At 43.1% G+C, this 22,305-nt stretch overlaps 1 long non-coding RNA gene across 1 annotated transcript in view; it reads right to left on the bottom strand.

Annotated features, from left to right (window-relative positions):
- Positions 1–251: 251 nt before the first annotated feature.
- Positions 252–22,305, bottom strand: part of LOC138685891 (uncharacterized) — a 50,151-nt gene continuing 28,097 nt past the window's right edge. Inside the window, exons 3-4 of the long non-coding RNA XR_011325267.1 lie at positions 2,626–2,686; positions 252–428 (exon numbers count right to left, since the gene is read on the bottom strand). This is a non-coding gene — a long non-coding RNA (uncharacterized lncRNA). The remainder of the gene's footprint in view (positions 429–2,625; positions 2,687–22,305) is intronic.

Raw genomic sequence — 22,305 nt, 5'->3', positions numbered from 1 at the left:
TATAAGATAGCAAATGGAACCCAAAGTGTAATTGGAATTCCACAACAAATATTACCAGTATTGTATTTCTTGTGTATTTTTCTGCTGCACCCAAGGATACCTGATATTTCTCTTGAAGCCCTAGCACTTGCATTCATGTCAGTAAGTGTGAATTCAGCTTTCAACTTCTAACCACCAACATATTAGAAAGAAAGTGCTTTTAGCATCTGTTATCATATTTTAAGCACAAGAGAAGTAAGACCTGCAGCTTTGTCTTTACAATGCTGGTACATACTTTGTGCCTGTTTTACTTACCAGAAGGTTACACAACATTCGTGCAGAATGAAAATGTCACGCCAGGCAGAGAGACAACTGTGGCTTCCGTACAAATTCTTTCCACACTATAAATATAGATCTTCCCCCATAATTGCAACACAATCTCGATCTGCCTGTGGTGATAAAGGAGAAAAAAAAAAAGCTGTTTAATTTAATTAGAGTCCATTTGAAAACCTAGTAGCATGAAATAATTTGATATACAGAAATAACCCTCACCAGCTACAGACACCATTTCATTGTGTCTTATCTTGGGATAACAGTAACTGTTACATTTCAGACCTTAAACTGTATAAACAGTGTGACTAGAGATAGCCCTAAGAACATTTAAAATGACGTCAGAATATTACCACTTACTCAGCTCCCTGTTCTCTGTCAGGCAAAGATGCTAAAAATGCTGCTAGAGTAACATTCACCCTTGAGGAAATTTATAGCTAATTCATGTCCATCCACTCAACAGCAGTTATCTTCCCTCCCAATGTAAGCATCTCCCACTAAAGGCTCCTTTTCTTGTGGGTAAGACCATTGCTGGCATAAGGGGGCAATGCTACATGAAGAATGCCCTAAAATTATTTGTGAGGTATAACATTAAAAACCTTTTGATTCATACTACAGCAGGTCATTACTAGAGGTACAAAAATGTAGGACTAAATCAAAAGTCTATGGACAAGCTGGCAAAAAAATGCTTATTAACTTTTTGACAAAAATCTTGAGGGAAAAATACTCCCCCCTCAAATTTCCTTTAAATACTTTTTTCACTTGTTTGCTTACTGCTTTGCATATTTTGGTCTAATGAAAATTGAAAACCCTGAAGAGAACAAAGTTGCTGCAAACCAAAATATTATCTGCTATTAAAAAACGAGCTTTTTGTTGTTTTTACTAACACATTGGGCTTCCAGTACCATTTCCTAGTTTTGGAAAGCAGAGAAACAAATACTATAACCATACATTCTTCTATTGCTTTGGCATTTTTTCTTCCAGAAGTAAACAGTACAAAAGAAAACACAACCTTTCTTTGAAGGTAAGAGGGAGCCAGCTGATTATCTAGGACAATCTCTTGTATATCACAAATGTTACATCTACCATGATATACATGGCATTTACCTCTAGTAAGTCCAGTAATTTCAGCTAAATTAAAGCAGTTCCGTCTCCTAAGGCCAAACAGTGGTTTGCCACAGCAAAGAGTTCTGCAGATCTTTTAATTTGACTTCTAGTATTGTAAAGCTAGGCAACCCGCTCCCACACTTCTTACCTTTCAAAAGGAGCAAAACCTGCTTCTGTGTGACACCGGAACTAAAGACATAGGAGCATGCTTTCATGTATGTGTGTATGTGAGAGGTTATTTATAGATGTGCATGCTAAAACTATAGGAACCTGCTCAACTGTAAAGCAGATATACACACGAGCTAAATCTATAAAAACAGCTTGTGTGTGCATTTCTGTATATGGATATTTACATGTGCAAGAAAGATACAGAACCTAAACCTATAAAACACTGCCTCTGTGTGTGAGGAAAAGACAAGGGAAGGTGGGGTTAAATCTATTAAAAACACCTTGTTTAAGAAAGAGGGATAGAGAGATTCAGAAGTAAAAACACAGAACCTTTCTTCTGTATGTCATAGGAGAGATCTGGCAATCAGTAGCCTCTGAGACAGATGAATTGTCCCTCTTCCTTGCTTTCTGCTCCCATCATTTTAGTGTGTAGATCACTTCAGTGAAATCTCAGATGTTTTTCCTCTTAGGGATATTTTCCCCACATAGCATTATAGCATTAGGAATTCACTGATTTCCAAACATGGTCTAATCTCCAGGGACATTGGGAGCGTGCAATTTAGAGCCCTGCGTAGCAGACATACGTTGATGAGCACACTGGTAAGGGACTGAGACTCTCCTTTTGCAAAGGTTTCATGTAACACTTATGATCTAAGGTCCTTTCGCACACTTACCCATAACTGCCTTTCTAAAGGTGCTCTAAACAACCACAGGGAACTCCCCTTCCCCAAACAGCCAGACTCTCCCTGTGTATTAGCCAACAGTGAATAAAAAGGGGCACAAACATGGCTGAACTGAACATCTGTACTGAGTCTGAACAAAAGCTTGCAAATGCTGTTTATGAAATACTGAGCCATCTCCTGCCACTGCCTGCCAATGTGAATGGCACTGAGCAAGGGAGAGTTTCAGATAGCTACTCATACACTATTATTAATTATTAGTATTTACACTGTGATTAGAATCCGGCAGTCTTAGCCAGGGAACAGAGATTCCACTGTGCCATCTCTTGCTACAGGTGTTTTTATACCAGTCACAACATACCTTGGATAAAGGCTCTGAAATGCTAAAGTGGATCCACTGTCTTGCTGGATATTGCTGACTCCTGGTTTAAAAAGAAAAAAAAAAAAAAAAAAGCCATCAGTCATACACTAGTTTCCCATGGGGAAAAAAAACCCCAACCAGAAATTGTATTAATATCTGCAGACCAGATGGGGGGTGACAGGACTGGGTGATCATACAGTTCTTCTGCTCTTGATTTGCAGTGATTCAAACCCTCTCCCAAGGAGGTGGTTCAGAAGAAGGTTCAGGTCAGTACCCAGATGAGGATGCAGCACAGAGCAGGCTGGTGCTATTTATTATTTCTGTTTTGGAAGAGCCCAGAGGCCATAATCAGCATCAACACAATCAGATCATGACCTGAGGGAGCATAAATGCTTTGCAGCAGTGCTGTGGCACAGCTGGCATCAGGTGTGGCACAAGGGCTGAAAGTGGACACCAGGTCCAGCTAACTGACAGTGCTTATCCCACCTCTTCCCTCTCCTTTCCCAGTCTTCTCAGCCAGCTTCCCAGACCCTTTGGACCACAGGCTCCAGTGCAATTGCGATACCTCCACACACAGTCTGCAAACGTGACTTATCCCTCCCTGCCTCCTGTCAAGTTGCATCTACATAAACCTGCATTTGCCTCTGACGATAGCCCAGTTTTCTCTCTTTATTTATCTACCTGTCGACTCATTTTACAATCTCTCTCTGGACAGCCACAGAGCAAGAGACAGAACCAGATGCTATGGCATGCACTGAATGCCAACTAGCTTGGTGGAGTGTGCAAGTGTCCTCATGCAGTGGAAAGGTCCTTTTGTAAACATGCCTTGTGATAAAAGGGCTGATGCTTGCTGATATTTTCAATATTAATAATCTCCCAGCTGCCTCGCTCCATTCTCTGGCTCCCTATTTACCTATCCTTCATAGTTCATAGAGAGGCAGAGCTGGTTGAAGGAAAGTAAGGTTGTTTCAAACAAGAATTCACATGAAGAATAAACCATATTGACACTGCACAGAAATGCATCAAGTATGTATAAAATCATTGTATTGTCATATACTGCACCTGGCACAGACTGAGAGGCATCTAAAGATACGTGCACACATGCATACAAAAATAATATATATTCACATCCAAGCTCCTTCAAAATCCATGTACTGCATATGCTCATGTGCCACACTTCCTTTCCTATCCACTATGCAGATATATATGGAATTAGAGAATCAAAACATTAGTGTGTTTCATCAATCAAACAGAAAAATTACTGCCAAAAATAAATGCACATGCAAGGTACTCCCAGAAGATGACAAGTAGTTGGCTATTTTTTGTCATGGTTTGTACATTGGCAAAAGAGTAGCAAGAAGGCTAAGGAAGCCAAGAGAGAAGCTATACAGAGGTAGAAATAGCAGCAGTAGCATGGTTTTGAAAGACAGCGAAGGGAGAATATTTGGGCCAAGTGTTGGCTGAGAGAGACCCAAAGATGCAAGGAAAGGACGTATTTTCTGTTGTTTGACTCCTGCTGTGCTCTGTGAAGCAGAACGTGGTAAGTTCTTAGTCAATCAACAAGATGGCATCAAAGACCCCTGATTCCATTGCCAGTATGTCCTCCTAATAGATGTCCTTTTGCTCAAGGAGAAAGCTTTAATAAAAGCTGGTTATAAACTATGCATACACTAGGAAAATGTCATCTGTCACTGAAATACAGCCAGTACTGGCATGGCAAGCAGCAGACCTTACAGCAGCACACTGCCAGACAACCAAGCAGCCCGGCAGAGACTGTAAAATATACCACATCTGTCTGGAACTGCAGGACTGATTTAAAAGTGAGTGGAAGGAGTCCAGCCAGACCACAGCAAACACACTGAGGTGAGCCACATCTCAACGGACAGGCCACTGGGCTCTTCACTGTCTGCAGGTTGTAGCCAAGCCAGTTCTTTAACTCGCATGCAGGAGGACACTTCCAGCAAGCACAGCACCTGCTAGTGGAAAACCCTGGTCCTAGTTAGGGTGTCCTGATTTGCCTGCTGAGTCACTGGGTTTTCTGAGTCCAAGTGCCCATGCTTAGGCTGTCCCAGCTGCCACTTTGTAGAGCTGCATAAGTGGGAGCTGTTTAGCCAAACAATATCTCTACACCATCAGCCACCCAAGCTAGACCCACAGCAAGGCTCTCCAAATGCCATACAGTCTATTTACACGTACTCTAATTTAGGATGCTGTTGGCAATTTGGTGCAGTTTTGCAAAAGCACCATATTTTGAGCCTGCCATTTTTTTACCTTTGAAATGTATAAAATAAAGCACATAAACAAAACATGTAACATCTATACAATTTTATATCATTTTATTACATTCCAGAGACAAAATGTGGCCTACTGCACAGGTACCTGCTTGGGGAGTCAAAGCTATTGGAAACAAGGTCCATTTTTGTTCCATTAGAGCCTGACAATGTCACAAAAATAGGACTAATACTGACTTGCCAGCAAGGGTGAAAATTTATCACTACAAATATTTTGCTTTCCTTCTTTCTGGTACTTAAGGGCTTTTTAAACTCAAAGGTCAGAGGGAAACTGCTGAGAGGAATCACAATCAGAGAAAATGTTTCCAAAGGGGTAGAATCTTTCTGCAGGAAACACATGCCCAGACTGACAAGAAATCATGCCCATGGCTTTATACAGTTCCAGGACCATTCTATGTGCTAGCTGGAAAAATGCACTCCATTTTCAGATCCCATTTTAGTAGCTGCATTTCCTAGCATAATCCACTGGGAATTTGAGGCTATCTAAATGCCTAGTTTATCACCACATCCCTAATATATGCAAAGCACAGCAATTTTATCTATTGCTAGAATATTGCGTTGTATTGCTAGAATTGCACTTTAGAAGCCTGCTTATGTAGGTTAGGATTTCACTGCCTTCCTTCCCTGCACAAATAAATACCAGCATTTAAATGCAATAGGTGTCATGTCAGGACATTAGGACCAGGATTTTAATTCCTGATAGATGAGGATGTGGGCATTTCAGACAAGAACCCAAAAGCTTCTTCCTTTTGGCCTCTTGGATACAAGAAGACTGCAGACAGTCAGGCACCAGGACTGTGTTTCACACCATTAGTCCTTCAACACTGGAGGCCACAGACTGACGGTCATGTTAAGTTTCACAGAACTGGCAAAGCTCTGGTCAGTGGTCCTTGATCTACCCCCTCTGCTAAAGACAAGGCTGGAGAAACTCAGAATTGTCTTGCCCAAGCAAGAAATCCTTGCAGCTCCCCAGCATCCTGTCCTCAACACCAGCACACATCCATCAGCTGCCCCTGGTATTCATAGGACATTTTTTCTGGCTTAACAGAGGCTGTTCATTAAGAATCCCCATTGCACTTATTGGTGAAAAATCTTCTTCCAGGACTGGCAGAGGGGGAGGGAGGAGAGGTGCAGTGTGAAATCCAAACATCTGCTTGCTGTTCTTCTTCACCCATGCTGTGCTCACAAGACAGACCCCATAGAGAGAGGGAAGGAGAGGATGCTGTTGACAGCAGTTTTCTCAAAGATGTTTAAAGCACAGAAAAGCAGGGGAGCTTGCTTGGGAATGAAGGTAGTGGGATTTTTTTTCTTCAGATGAGTTTCATCCTGGTGAAAGACCTCTGACTAACAGCCCAGGGCCAAAAATGTGATAAAACTGCAGAATCGTACAGAAAAGGCAGAGCTAGCATCTCCCTGGCCCTCACAAAGCTCCCTCTGCAGGTGAAAGAGGAGCCAAGCTCTTTTTGTAATGCTTTTTTCATGTATGGAAAACGTTGCATAAATCCCCAGTGACCAAGTGCATAGAGACACATTTACAGGGAAGAAAAAAGGAAGCTGCAGCCCTGTGCATACTCATCTTTCACCATGGCATGTGCTCGCTGTGCCGTACACAGCAGGTACCAAAGAAAACCCTCCTAACACATCCACCTTGCAACAGCATCTTGCGATGAAGATGTGTGAACCTGTGAATACATAAAATACAGTAGTGGGGGAGGGGAGCGAGGAAAGGGCAACGCTTTTATGATGAATATAGGTAAATTATTACTTTTTTCACATGCATAATTAAGCTGTGGAATTCACTACCAGATAAAATAGAGACCAAGAGGATTTTTAAAAGAACTAATATAAATACTGAGCTTGGCCTCAGCTGCTATAAAAGATAAAGAAAAGCATTAGAGGAAAGATCCCTCTTTGCAGCTGAGTGCATGCCAGCCACTTAGACAGCACAGAGGATTAGCTAGACTCTTCCAATGGACTTGGGTAGCACTCCTTATGCGTCTGTTTGCTACTATGCCCACTCCTTCCCCAGCGCCTTTGCTGGGTGATGCTAATAAGGAACCTGATTAGCATTCAAGGACCAGTTGTGCCAATTAGGTTCTGGCACACACTGGGGCTGGGTCCAAGCGCTCACACTGCTTCTCCGGCTGCCAAGTGCCTCGTGGTCATGCTACGGAGCACAGCCACAGTGTCACTTTCCATTAAGAAGGAGCAGAGGACATGCTTCCGCAGCCGGCTAGGGGTGCAGAAGGGCTGGGCGGGGGACACAGCTCTGTCCCATTTGATATAGGCTGGATCCCTGGCAAGCTATCAGGGTTTGACCTATGCATAAGAGCCTGACTGGCCTCTGATGAGGCACCATGTGCATCTTCACAGAACAAAAGAGGTGCCGGTAGATGTGTCTGTGCTATTTTGTGGGCCTCTAGGGCACTGATGGATGCTGCCAAGTCCTGGTCAGGCTCTAAGAGGCATAGCCACGCAGGAAGACGAAATCCCTTTGCAGTTCACAGAGCAGGAGCGCAGCAGGAGTTCGAAAGGCAGCCTGGTAACCATATTTTCTGGCCTGCCAGGCTGCTTGTGGCAGAGGCATAGACGACTCCTGACAATGAGGCAGCCACCGTCTGCTTAGGACCTGGACAGAACTGCAATCCTCGCAGCCAGCCAAAGATGAAAGTCTTCCTGGCTTGCCAGATAGTGCTGGCAGGACCAGGACATGAAAGGAGGAAGGACAGAAGATAAAGAGTTCTCTAAATCAGCTATAAATTATAGCAGACACAAATCTTTGGTGATCTGGAACAGAATTTATCACCTCCAAAGGAAAGAAAGGAGACCCCATCCTTCCTGAATGGTGGCGAGGAGAGGCATGGCTGCTGCTAGCAATACTCTTTTCTTCACTGCCCTGGCACTCTGCAATCATGGGGATATGTTGGGGAGTAGAAAAGAAGTGCAGTCTTCAAGGGGCAAGTGAAGATATCTTTATATGTGCCAAGACCAGTAGACCTTGCTGGATGGAAACACAGCTATTTCCTCACTCTTGAATATGAAACAGAGTGACTATCAGAGTGGTTATACCACAAAGCAACAGAGAAGGTCTGTGACGGAGCAGGGAAATAGAATAAACAACAGGTATACTTCCTTGACATTTCATTTTGATTGCAGAAAATGAGTAAAAAAAAAAGTGTACTATGATCATCAGATTATTTTTCTTTCCAAATCTTCTTTCAGCCAGCAAGCAAACAATTAGGCCTTTGCACAGAACTAGTATCAGAAAATGATATATCCCTGTCCTGCTTGGGTGAGTAAAATATGTCCTGAAATAGCTACAGTCTCACAGCTATGGCTCATAGCTATCAAGAACGATGGTCAGGGTTAAATCTCTCTTTCTTTTCAATTATTTTTTTCATAAATTAAAACCCAAATGACAATAAATCATGCTATAAAAATTAAAATGTCATTTGCTTTTATCAGAACTAAAATTAAGCCATACACACAGTGAAGATTTAACAAAGAAGGAGAGGGAAAGAGCAAGAAAAGGATGATAACTAATTTTTTCTTATATTTTGGTGCAGTTGAGATGAGTCACAAGGTCTGCATCTGGAACTGGGTCACAGGACTTTTTCATACTTAATGTTCTGGTCTAGACAATTGAAAAGAAGCCCAAACTGAGACTCCTTAGCAGAAACCGAGTCTGACTGAGAGCAGTTCTTAAGACTTTCTCTGAACAACCTTAGTACCCTGGAAGAAAGGCACTACAAAGCTGCCCTCTAAAGTTTCCAGCTCTGTAAGGCTCTGGGAACTTTGCATATAGTTTTTTAGAATCTGCTTGCATTTAAGGAATTGATAAAATTTATTGCAACACTAAAAACTGAATTTAAAAGACTGAACTTTTTACTCTTTCCTTCCGCTCTTCAAATTGAAGTGCGACACCTGTCTCTGACCTTTTCATACCATTCCCATTCTGTCTTCAAGCAAAGCCGAAGCTGAGTGCATGCATTTGGGTACATGTATATGTGAAACGTTGACAACCAAACTACACATTTTCTTCTACATAAAACTTAGGTGAGTCAAACCATAAAGACCATGAACTTCAGGGCTCTGTCCAGGGCTAAGCTGTACTAATGACAGTGTTATCAAACCTAAAAGAAAGTCTGGGGTTTAGTCCAGGGCTACATCATTACAACAGCAGCAAGCTTGACATGGCAGATTTTCTCTTTGCAGTGTAAATATGGAGTGATGCTCCTTTCCAAGAGCACAAAAGACCACAATGCCAGACAATGTTAAGCAAGCTGGTCAGTGCTCCTCTACAATTGTTTTAATCAATAATCTTCCCTCCTCCCACATTCTGAAGTCTACAGGAGAAAGAGCTATTTCAACTTTAAAGAGAGCATGAAATGGTATTTACATTTTCACAAGGCATTAACCTTGAATCACAGGACATCCCATTGCCTGAAGGAGGTAGTGTATTCAGTGAGAGGAAAGAGTGAAAACAGATTGCATCTGCTTGCTAAAAGGCCAAAAGTGGCCAGAGATATGGTTGCTTATTAACTCCAACAAGAGCTAAGGCATCGAAATAGACCTGAGCTGCTTGAATTCTCTGCCCGGCTCTGCTCTGTACAGTAATATTGGGAGAAAAATTATGAAAACATAATGGGAAAGCAATGAAATATGACCAAAGTCTTGTAATGATGAAATATAATGACTTGTAATGAAGAAGAGGCAGAAGGAAAAAAAAACAATTCATGTGAAACAAAAATAAGAGACAGGAAGAGTAAGCGAAGGAAGGGGGAGTGAAGGAGAAGAGAAAGGAAGCAGCAGCTGGAAATGACTTTTAGCTTTTCCACTTAGCGTTTTAAAACCAAAAAGCAATTACCGCCAGGCTGGTGTTGCCTTTCTGCACATTAATTCCCTATTATGAATAAAATTAATGAGTTTAACAAACTCCTCATCCTCATAAAGTTGTGCTCTTCATTATTGGTGTTAATAATCCACCAGGGACTCTGACTCTAAAGCTCAGTACCATATCCTGATTTTTTAAAGTTTAAAAAAAGAAAACAGAGATAAGGTGGGGAAGACAATTTCAAGAAACAGAAAATGATAATGGGACTTGACCCAGGCTGATGCACTGCAGAGTGAGTGTCATTTTTTATTCAATGGCCTATGTGGTAAAATGGCAGTCTGACCCAATGAGGAAGATACTTCTACTTTTGCCGCAGTGGAAACCATGCAAGAACCAAGCTCGAGCCACTCCAAATGCTACATGGCAGATTTAGAGTGCTTGAAAGGTAGGCAGATCAGCAGTATTTTGCTGTCTCATCTCTGCCTTTCATTTGGAAACAAAGATATCAGGGAGGGGACACACATAATTTAAATGGCATACAGGTGGCAGTGGAGAGAAACCTCCTCCAGCTACAGAAAAGCCTACAAGGCTTTACACAGTGGCAGATGGTGCCGATTGCTCACTATTGCCATGCGGGATCTCTGTCTTGCAATAAGAGATTCAGAGCTGCTTGATTCTACAGCCTGAGACCCAAAACTCACCAGGCAGAGTGCAGCATCCCATGTCCCAGGGCTGAGACTGTGAGAAGCCACAGAGGAAAGAATGCCAGTTACTGAGGATGCTGAACTAGGGCTGTGCTACTGCAAAGCCGTGAGATTTCTTCCCAAAAGGCCAGGTGGCTGTAATATGGAAATTCCTGCAATGGCAAATGAAAACCCCTCACTTATCTACCTGAATTCACTAGGGAAACCTGCCTGAGATGGCAGCAATTCACAAAACAAGACCTGCAAAACTTGCTATAAGATTTATACTGATATCACACTGGGAGGGCCCTGCATCTGCAGAGGAACTTCAGCTAGCAGGCTGGCATCCATGCCAGAATGCCTTTTCCAAAAGATGGCCTTTCTACAGACCAGCTGGAGCAGTTTAAGACATTGTTTCCCTACCTCACAGCACTGTTATTGCCCTTCTGTCAGAAGTTACTGTCCCTCCAGCTCAGCAGACAGATTGCTTCTTGAGAGCATTCCTTGATCCACTTCAGTCATAATCGGTCAGCTTAGCTCAAATGGCATAAATGATAGGTTTGCACTAACCTGGCTGAGTCTGATGGAAGCAGCTTAGAGAGCACTCATGTGAAACATTCCTCCCACAAACAGGCAGACAGTAATCTTTGGTAGAGATATGGGTTACAAATAGCTGGGGCAGGGCTGCAGCATTCAAACCTACAGAGCTCTGCAAAATAAACATGCCCATAGGCTTACCAGCATGAGGCCCTTTGCATCAGACAGTTGAGGAACAACTAACAACAATATCCATGTTTTAACTTGCAGACTCCTGTCCCAAACTCAGGCAGGATGCAGATCTGAACAGTCCAAGCCAGTATAGCTGTGTACACTGAATATGGACTGGGTTTTCTAAATAACCTCAGCCAAATTTACAAAAGCCAGTTTTAATGTTACCAGTGTGGCATTGTCTTAAATTTTCCGTCCTCAAGGTGTAGGTGTTTACTTCTGAGAAGTGAACAAACGTAGCCCAGATCCTTCACGGATCAGAGCACAGAAACACATTTTCTTTTCAAAGCCTTCTGGGCAGAGGACTCCCAATATAAAAAGCTGAAGTTCACCAGGTAGTGGCAGGTTTAAGTCACCTACTTTGTCCTCTCTGCACATTAGAATTTAAAACCTACAATAAAAAGGCTAAAAGGGGAACTTTAATAAAAACATTTTTAAAATCTGTTTGAGATTTCAATTGATTCAGCCTCCTGCACAGCAGCTAATGTTTATACTGCACTTTCTGCACAGATTTAAGCACCATCGATACCCTCAGACACTTTTTTTCTTTTAAACAAATTGTCTTCTTTCCTCAGATCTGTTATTTCCTAATGGTATGAGAATTTCACACCCTCTCTCTCTTACTAAACAATCAGGGCAGGACTTGGACCTCCTGAAGCCAATGGTCTTTGCCAGAGGGTGAGTGTAAAAGAGATTAGAATTCAATTCAGATGCCAGACTCCCAAATGTCACCTGCTCCAAGCTACAGATAACCAGGTCCCAATCCTGTATAAATCTGCATTGGCACTGACTGGTGGCAGTTGGGTAATGGTATGAACTGAGTTTGGCGAGGCTCAATCCCAGTGTGAACAGACAGGTCTCTATAACAAGAAATCCCCACTTCAGGTGGCACTAACTCAACTCCACTGGTTTCTGCTGACCAGAAATGGGAACCATTTCTCAGGTGCAGAGGCTGGAGGGACGTTTGAGGCACTGTGATGGTACAAGGTGTGGAGTGAGAATCTGCTCATTTTGTTCCCCTCCTGCAGAGGATTCCAACCACTATGACTGCTACACTAGCACCTTTCATCAGCTCTGATTTATTTATGAAAGTGTTTAAAGCACACAAAGACTAAATTTCCATTCAGTGCAGACATATCTGCTGGAAAATGTCTTTTCTTTCTCTCTTGGGAAAGGAGAGAGCTCAAGAAGCCATCAAACAAGAAGCAAGATGAGAGTTGGGTCTCATCCATAGAAAATCACTATTCAAAATATAGTGACCAGGAATCCATTACTATACCCAGGCAAACACATTCAAGGCAAAAGGAGTCACAGGTCAGCTGCGGTGGAGGGTGACTTATGCCAGTGGTTATAGCACCCTGTTGTATTGCTTGTTCTCATTTATAGTCCCTCTCTACAAGTAACTAAGAGACAGCAAGTGTTATTGATCAAAATGCACGGAGTACCAAAGTATCCATTTAAAGGTTTGGCTGCACAGGAGAGGAAACATAAATGTGTTGTAATCCCACAAGCAAAGCACGCAGGAAGAGGAATAAGGAAGTCTCACGTACGCTCTTGTTCTTTTCCATTTCCAAAAGTCAAATGCTGCTTTTATTCTTGAAAAAGCCATAAACTGCCAACCACTAGGACACAATGAGCTTTCAGTAAATCTTGGGTTTCAGACAGGATACCAGAAGTGGGCTTTTTCTGCTAGAGATCACCAGTGCTAAAATTAAAAGAACCTATCAGATTGAGAGAGGGGAAGAACCCCCAACCTCAAATACTACCTTTAATGATCAAGTTCCAAGTTCCTGCATGCAAACATTAGACAATTTCAGAACCAAGATTACCCAGGCATGTTTAGTTCAGCCCTCTCTGCAGATGCATTATGATCAGTTTGCCATTAGAGTGTCCTGCCCATATCTTATCTCTGTGAGCCCATCCTCATCCAAAGCTGATTCTATCCTCGTCCAGTAGACATGTTGCCCTGCAACTGAGTAGCTACTCAGGCTTTTGTTTTACCTTCAAAGCTCTTTCTGTGGCCCTAAGCCTTATTTGCAGCTTGGTCTTCAAGACCTGCTATGCATGCAGAACTGTTCACTTCCTCCCAATCTCTTCTGAAGTGCTTACACATCTGCACAAACATGAGTGGATTTATATTTATGAAACTGAGATGGGAGTTCATGTGGAAGGTTACTATCCCTGTCTTACACTGTGTTCAAAGTGGGAGGGAGGGCAAATTTGAAATACAAATGATCTAATGTTTAAATTCTCCTTTAATTTTGTAGCCTGCTTTGAGACACTCAGCATTTAGTCCTATGCAGCAAACGCTTCCCCTAAATGTGCTTGTGTCCTGTGATTCTGAAATGAATCTAATGGAAATACGAAATTCAATGAAATTTGCATGTTTGTCTTCCTTAAGTTCAACTCAAAATCTCTAATGATGATAAATAAATACGTAAGATTCTGCTGTGCTCATCAGGAGAGTTATGAAACATTGCAAACCAAAGCAAAATGTAACTCTGTCCCCTTGAAATCATTTCCATCCTTGGTAGCTCTCATTTCACCCAATCTAACATAGCGAAAGTTTAGAGAAGAAAAATCCTGTACTTCTGAGAAGAACCTAAGTCTGGAAAATGGGGACTTCAATTAAAATGAAAATGTTGAAGGAGATGTAGTCCACAGGTGCTGTCCCTGTGAACAGACTTAGTGCCTTGTCCTATTTTTTTTTTTTTTGTAACATGGTCAGCCCATCAATGAGGGATGCTGTAGCTGTCAGTGCATGGCTCTGTGCAGTGCCCAGGGAGCTGGGTACAGCAGGACAAGCTCCTGCACAGTATCTAACCTGGTATCAGAAATGTGTGAACATGGCCTGGGGGCCTTCCATCGTACTGACGACAGCCGGACAGCTCCTCTGGAGCTGGATGGTAAAGCATGCTGTGATGTCTGCATCTTTCAGTGAGTGGATTTTAAACTTGATGTAAAGAACTGTAATCTACATAGCTTTCTCTAAAATTTCTTTGGAGGCCTGCTTCTCTTTTGCCCTGTAGCTTCTTTACACTTAAGGGGGCTGAGATTTGGTCTAACTGTAATTTACCGCAATTTTAAACCCTATTACCCCCTCAGCATGGTGCTGTATAAATGCAGTGCAGGGCCTTTAATTTTCTAGACAAAGGTATTATTTGAGTTCCTTTCATAGCCTAATTATTACTTAGCAAATATCATGTTGTGGTGAGTATTTATGGATAATTCTCAGATAATACCTAATTATATGGTTAATACTTATAATGATGGGAAAGCCTCAAATATTCAGAGTCCACATTTTTTAGACTATCCCAGAACCCCAGATATTTCCAAGCACTTGTAAACTGAGCTAGGATTTATGGGTTTTTTACTATTTCTAGCATATAAAACAGCTCTTGCTACAATATCTCAGACTGCTCACTGGAATTTGGATTCACACGTAGGTATGGGCTGCTTTGAACTTCTGAGTGACCTGACATAGTTCTAAACCTGATTAACTCACCAGATAGCCTGAGTCTGTGGATAATTTATATGACTGAACAGGCAGACCTTTCAGGGAATATACTCTTAGGGGAAAATGGTCTGTGCTAAATGGAGAAAAAGGTTTGACTCAATTGAAAAAAAAGGTTTGACTCAATTGAAATTTCTGATTTTCAGAAACATATGATGGGACAGATAGGGGACGGAGAAGAGAAACGGTTGCGGGGGAGAAGTTAGTTCTGTTTCTCTCAACCCTTGTGAATTCCTAACTGTTCTTTGCTGCAAGCACTTCCCTGCACTGCTGTGATCTGCAGCACGCCGAATTGCTGCACACAGAATAGGACCAATCAGATACACAAACCGTGTTTCCTGTGCGCTGGTGCAGAGCCAAGCTCCAACCTTCGTAGTTCACGAAGTTAGTTCATTAAACCACCCGTGACATCTTGGGCAGCCCCAAATGAAGTTTAGTCTTATCAGGTAACAAACAAGCTCTTGGCCTCCTGGACTTGAATCTATGAGTCAATACCTCTCCCAGCTGAGACTGTAGACATAATGATTAATTCACTGCTGGCTGCTTGGGTAAATGGCTACATAAATACAGAAGAAATGGTGCCTAGACAATCAGATACTGCAATCTGGAAAGACACAGAAATGCAGAGATACATGGAGAAAGGGAAGCAGACAGGCATAAGATTGTAGGAACTGTTTTCAATGGGTCAGGGCAAAAGCCTTGCTGGATCACAGCCCTGACAAAGACCAGGAGCAAGTGTTTAAGGAAGAACAGGGTATGTTCAGAGCAGTCCTGTACCTCCCTTCAAATTCTGGCAGTCTGGCTGCAGTTAAATCATTGTATTTTATCATTATTAGTGAACCTGTATTTTGTGAACCATCTCGCGAAGACAAAGAAATGGACAAGGCCAAAGCTTTGGCAACTGTTTTTATCACCTCCTGGTGTTGTCTTGTGTGTCGGGGGGAAGCCATCATCCAGCTGGGGCATTGCAGGGAAGGCAGGAGAGCTTGAGAACCTCACTTGTGGGGGTGGTTGCAACACGCGATTTGTAGCTGGGAAGCCTGTGTTCCACTGGCAGCACCACCTTCGACTCAAGCAAGTCGCTTCATATCTCTTAGCCTTGATTTACCCCTGTAAAATGAGTTTAACAGACTACTTCATGAACTAGTCTCAATTAATTAGCATTTGTAAAACTGCTCTGAGATTCCCAGATGAAAGGCTGGCCTGGAATGGCAAATTGCTAATGATAATTAATAGTTGTTCATGAACTCTTTACAGAATTCCAAATTATTTTCTGAGGGGAAGAAAGTAGGGATAGAGGCTCTCAAGACAGAGATCACTAAAAAACCCCATGACAGCTATACCTCCCTGCCTTGCCCCGCCTTCTTCTCCAGCATTAATAAGAAGAACTGACACCTCTTACGAGCAGAGGAAATGGAAAGTAATAAAGGCCCCAGGTGCTCCTGTATTCACTACACATTCTTCCTCTGGCACACAACATAGCTGGAGAAGGGTACGAAGGGGGAGTGAGACAGCAGGAGTGGATGAACAGGGGTGTTACATTTCTCCCTCAAATGGATGCAAAGGCAGCCCTAATTAAACAGATGTTCTTAATAATACTCTGACAACTGTCCCTGCTTTAATTTGCTTCAGAGTAAAGATTAATATAACAATGCAACAGTACTTTACAAGGGGAGAAAAGGGAGCCGAGCTAATAAAAGGCAGTAGCTTACATGGTATATTATTGCTTTTCTTTCTGCTTGTCTAGCGAATATTTACCTCCTCTGGGAGCAGTTTTCATATTTATTTGATCGCTCCTCCAAGCTAAAGCTGACTTTGTGGTACATTGCAAAAGGATTAATGTCAGGGCCAAGAGGTGTGCTGGGTGCAAAGACACATCAGGGGTCTCCATGGTGATTCTCCAGCTGGAGGAAAGATCCCAGTGGCGCTGAAGTTAGCAGCACTATTAACCACAAGCTGTGGCAGCAGAGAATGACTTCCAGGCTCATGTAACAGGAAACTTCTGAAGTAGTAGCAAGCAAGTCACAGAAGATAGGAGACTGCTTTTGGGCTGATCCTCGGACCAAAGAAGGATTTTCTCCATACTGCATAGTCTCAGTGTCATAGGCTGACATGAAAAGAGCAGAAACGGAGAACCCAGGCAAGTAGGCCACAGAGAAGACCGTTCCTGAACTCTTGGGAAGGTCAGGACTTCTGCGCAGCTACTCTCATCTCACATACCTGCACTGGGTTAGTTTAAAATGAGAACGGCTGTACCTTTGCACCTACTTTCCTTTATGCAGGAGGCCAATAGCCACAAGATAAGAATGTCACATCGCCTCTTCTGATCATCCTGAGTATGAACTCTTATCCCAGTGGATATGGAGTAACTAAAACTCCAACATCACATCTTAGCCTTAAGACACAGTGTGACATAATCCTGGAGCATTATATTAAACATATACTCCCAAGTTGCTCTGCACTTAGATTATAATTCTGGCTTGGCTTGTTAAATAATAGACCAATCCTTGACTGAGCAATACTCACTTTTGCCCAGTTTGAATTTCACAGAATTTAGCAGCAAGAAGGAAACCAAGCTCTCTCAAGTGGGAGAGCTGTCTCTAGTATCCGTAGGTGAGTCTGTAGCTTTTTTTGGTTCAGGTCATTCAAAAAGGGACCTTCCCACAAACAGGAACAGACCACAGATCTTTGCATTTGAAAATAAATTCATGCCTGAAAATGATGCTTCATATCTAACAATATAGCATCTTCTAATATTATGTGTGGCCCAACAGGCTAGCCCTAAGAAAAGAGAGACAGAGCACCCCTGGATGAATTGTCATCCATATCCAGGTACTCCTCAGCACGATATGTTATTATGAGGGGGCATGGTTTTGCTACCCTGTGCCTGAACCAAAATAGCCTGCAGAAATTATTTGGCACCTCTGCAAATAATGTCTGTTACTGCTGCGTGTGCTCTTCGATGTCAGCTGCTTTCCTCTGTCTGAAAGGTGCCCTGCTTGCAGATCTCCTCCTGGCAGCTTTATGCTGGGCATAGCCTGGGGTGGGGTTTAGCTTGAATTTAGCTGTGACCCTGAGCTACAGCTCTGCATCTCCCAAATCGTACATGAACAAAAGCACGTGAAAGTCTGTGTGTACCACAGAGCTTCACTCTGACACTTTGTCCCCCAGTTTGCCAAGTGGATATACAAATTATCTTGTTCCAGTGAGAAACAAACACAAATGGGAAACAACTGGCTTATGGATCACCTCATTAAATTTTCCACCCCAATCTCTCCCTTCCCAACAGGTAGGAGAATAACTGTGCTAAACACTGGAGGCATTGGGAACACACACATGCTGTCTGGCATAGTGAAAAAGTGAGACAGAAGGAGAGAGGCAGTGAGAGGGCCAGAAGCAGAGAGCAAGGAAGACATCAAGGGAGCAGAGACACAAGGTGAAGTGGGAGAAAGAGAAAAGGAGGGATCTATGGCAATGGAAAGAAGGAAGGAAGAAAAAGACTCACTCCACGGAATATGAGTTACCTACCGTTCGACTATTCTTTAAATATTTTAAAGCTCTATTTGTTATGCAATTTGTGAAGCTGTTTACGATAATGAAGCCCTTAGACAATAAGGGGGAAAGCTAACGAAAAGAGCAGAAGCTGGCAGCTATGTACATTGCCCTTTGCTGGAATTAATGAAGCTTGTTTACTTTCTGGCTTTTTACAGCTTTCTGAAATGTCAGATGCCACCCAGACTATCTTGGCAAAAGCACATCATCGACCTCCCCCCCCCACCCCCCACCCCCTATACCTGCATGTCTTCACTTCATCTCTCTCCTGACTTTTCACTCCAACCCTCTATCCACTGATGGACCTTTGAATGTAGTCTCAAAACATTTTTCACACTGGGGACTGCAATTCTCACGAATGGCCTCATTATTAGGGGCAACACATCATTATGGCTGTAGCATTCCTGGAGTTGTTACACTTAATGGAGTTAGCAGCACACAAACAATCACCACAGCTGAAATGACTGTTTACAGGAGAAAGCTCTTCAGAGCTTTGCAGCTAAGAGGTTTCCTTGGTCTCTTGTCTCAAGCAGGGACAAAGTTGTGCATGTCTGCTGGAATTACCATGGCTAAATTGATGGATGCTCCAGGCTTGGACTCACCTGGTATTGCCCTTGGCAATTATCTTGCATTGCTCTGGGCTCCCTGTTCAGCCAAGAACTCTTCCCAACACTCCCCACCAGCACCATCTTTCTGCTGCTACTCCAGTTGCCCCTTTCTTTTGTACCCTTCTGTCCCAGCTCAGCTCTACTGTCCTGGGTACAGTGAGGAAGACGAGCTTGTCAAGCAACCATCCTAAGCCCATTCGCCCCAGGCACACCTCAGCCCTGGTGACAGAACAAGAATTAACACAGCGTTGCAGGGGCAGGCTGAATTATTTAGTTGCCCCATAAATCAGTTGGCTGGAGTGGTCTCTGCACAGCAACAACACTGGACATTGCTCATTATTCTTCTCCTTGCTAGGGCTGCCAAAGCGGGTCTCAAAGGTTAATGACAGAAAGTCAATGCCCCTTCCCATTCACAGATGCTTTGTCTTCTGCTTCTAATCATCCCTCTCTATTGCTGCAGCTAGGCTGATTCAAAGCTTGCAGAAACACAGGCCTTGGGGGTGGCTGAATCGCGGCCTCCCACACTCACTACTAGCCCAAACCTCTCAGTCAACACTGGGAACAGATCTCTGCTCTTTACTCTGGGCCCAACCTTTCAGCCCTGTGTGCTTACCATAGCCTCAATGGGTGGGAAGGCCTGAACTAGCTCCTCATCCCTCTTTTTAGCAACCATTTTGACACTCTAACTTCTATTTCCCTCCAGGTACTTGTCATATTTCTCTGTGTGGGCTGACTCATTTAATACATCTTCTCCTGCTTGTGTCCTGTCAGAGGTATGGTGGCCCTTAGTACAAATGTGCTCAGCTCCACGGGGACCCCATCCTACCAGCCTTCCCTGCCCCTGTGAGCAGTGATGCTCAGGCTGTCCCTGCAACATAGAATCATAGAATGGTTTGGGTTGGAAGGGACCTTAAAGATCATCTAGTTCCAACCCCCCTGCCATGGGCAGGCACACCTTCCACTACACCAGGTTGCTCAAAGCCCCATCCAACCTGGCCTAGCTTACACAGCCCTGTGGCACATTACATATGAAATGAGGTTTCATGTTAACAATGGGGTTAGTATGCCAGCAGAGAAAAAACATGAACAAACCTGCTGTACGTCCCTCCCTTTTCAGGGCACAGGTAAGCCTCATAACCTAATGGAAAGCCCTAAAAATACGCAGCCATGGTGTTCTAACTCTACTAAGGGATATGGCAGATCTGTCCCTGACTGTGACTGTTGACTGGTAATGAACAGTCACGTCTCCAGGTTATTCAAGGGCCTCAAAGAGTTTTATGGGGATAAATAAATCTAGTTCTTTTAATTCCAGAAAGAACTCCCCAGACACACACTGCTGCACTGGGCTGTTTCTCTTATATTGTCTGTGCTGTCTATATGCAAGTCCCTTCCAGCATCTGCAGGTGTGGGATCACAACGGAGAATGTGAAATTCACTCAACATCTTTAAATTATATTGAGTTACTGCAGGGTCTAACAGAGTTCTGCAAAGCACTGGTTCTAACTCAACATTATTCAATTAGTCCATTTTGCTGATTACCATCTGGGTCACTGTTGTCAGGGTTACAGCTGGCTCAGTATTCACCCATAGATCATATTTGAAAATACACCTGGGGATATGGGGATATTAAAAAATAACAGACCTTCAGTGTAACATAATTTCAAAACATTCCCACAGCTGCTTTACTGATCCTAGAGTGAAGTTTCGTTCATTAATTTTGTCCACCTTATGTAAAGTAAAAATAAAAACATGTTTTCATGTGATCTCTGCACTGACGGTGCATGTGTGATGCAGAGGAGGGTGGCCTGGGTAACTTTACCTGTCATACAGTGTGTGTATTATGCACTAGTGTTCACACAAATCTAATCATTTCAAGGGATTGTGTCTGCTTGCGCCAGACAGACAATGTCTGAGGCCTTGTGAGACTTTGACTGTGGAAACAGGAGATCCAGAGTATATATGGATGAAACTGACTGTGTTTGTGCTATAGCCATGTGTAAAAATGCACAAGAAAGAAAGGAAAGTATGAATATTAGTATTTTGATTGTTACTGTTTGTGAACTTGGGATTGTGTGTCTGGCTGCATCTACAAGCAAGAAAGCGTGTGCCTGCAGCAGCCTGTGTGTTGGAGAGATTTAACCTGCATGATTCTGTTTGTAAGACTGTAAAAATGCATGTAAGTGCAATGAGATGGGACAAGGAGGAGAGTGAATTGGCTCGTATGAATTTGGGATTGTGTGATTGCATGCCCAGGTGTCATGGTGTGTGTGTGACTGTGCATTTGCTAAGTAGCAGCTAAAGGAGGTCAGTTTGGGACAAGCCAGTTGCAAAAATAGGATCATCAGGAGGCTAGAGATTCAAGTGACAAGAGCACTGACATCACTTGCAGTTCAAGCCCAAAAAAGCCCATGTCATAGAAGTACAAAGGGTTTGCAGCTGAGCCCTGGCTTGCATTACTCTCCGGCCTGTGGTCACAGGGAGTGCGTGCAGCAGTCGTATGGGCACTGATTGTGTTATACTCCAGAGACAGAGTGAACTACCAGACAAGTCATTTGTTTTCTAAAAAGGCTAAGTCCTTATTTCCGCTGAGATGTACCACTGGCCTGAAGTTCCCAAGGTCTAAGCAAAGCCATCAGTCACAGCCAACTGGGCCCGGACTGCAGAAAAGAGGCAGTCCATATCTTTTAGAGACAAGTAGGTACATAGGGACGAACTGCTGACCTGGTAGAAAGGCAATTGCTCTAAACAAATGCATAACAGAAAGATGTAAACTGGCCCGTATTTCACTTTCAAGGAGAGGACAAGCCAGCTAACTACTGCTCTAGGAGAGAACCTCCTTCTTCACTGTCTGTAGATGCATGAGCCAAAGACCATAATTGGAGATACCACAGGAATAATAAATGCAAATTAGGTGGCATTTCCCCAAGCATTCAGTGCTGCCTGACTGTGTTTTGGAACTGATTTACCATACAACAGAACCAGACAAACACTGAGCATGTGTGAACTATCCCATCAATTAATTGCTCCTGTATCCTTCTTCCCTGGCTGTTCAGGGAAGCCTATACCCTAGATGAAATTGGTCCTGTGCATTTAATGTACAGGGTCAAGACAAAATTCCAACTGATGTGAAAGTCCAGCCTTTGCATTGTGACTGGTGCCACCGGGTACCAGCCCATGGCGTAAATGAATATGACCCAGAGGCACTCCAGTAGTCAGTAATAATTTGAGGAGGAATCTCAAGGATGTGCCCCTGCAGGGCCATGGATGGAGTGATACAGATAGCTACTCCAGCTGCATGTGCTTCTGGGAACCTTTCTGCAAAAGGATAATCCAGTTTCCCAACTGCTTTGTGCCACAGAGGTAGCATAAATTGCTAGGGCATGGCCCAGAGCTTAGCCCAGTTTCCATGTGATCTCTCTCCTATACAAAA

The sequence above is a fragment of the Haliaeetus albicilla genome, chromosome 7 (genome assembly GCF_947461875.1).
Source record: "Haliaeetus albicilla chromosome 7, bHalAlb1.1, whole genome shotgun sequence".
Classification (NCBI taxonomy): Eukaryota; Metazoa; Chordata; class Aves; order Accipitriformes; family Accipitridae; genus Haliaeetus; species Haliaeetus albicilla.
Note: the sequence above shows the minus strand (reverse complement) of the source record. Positions and strands in the feature narration are given on the sequence as shown.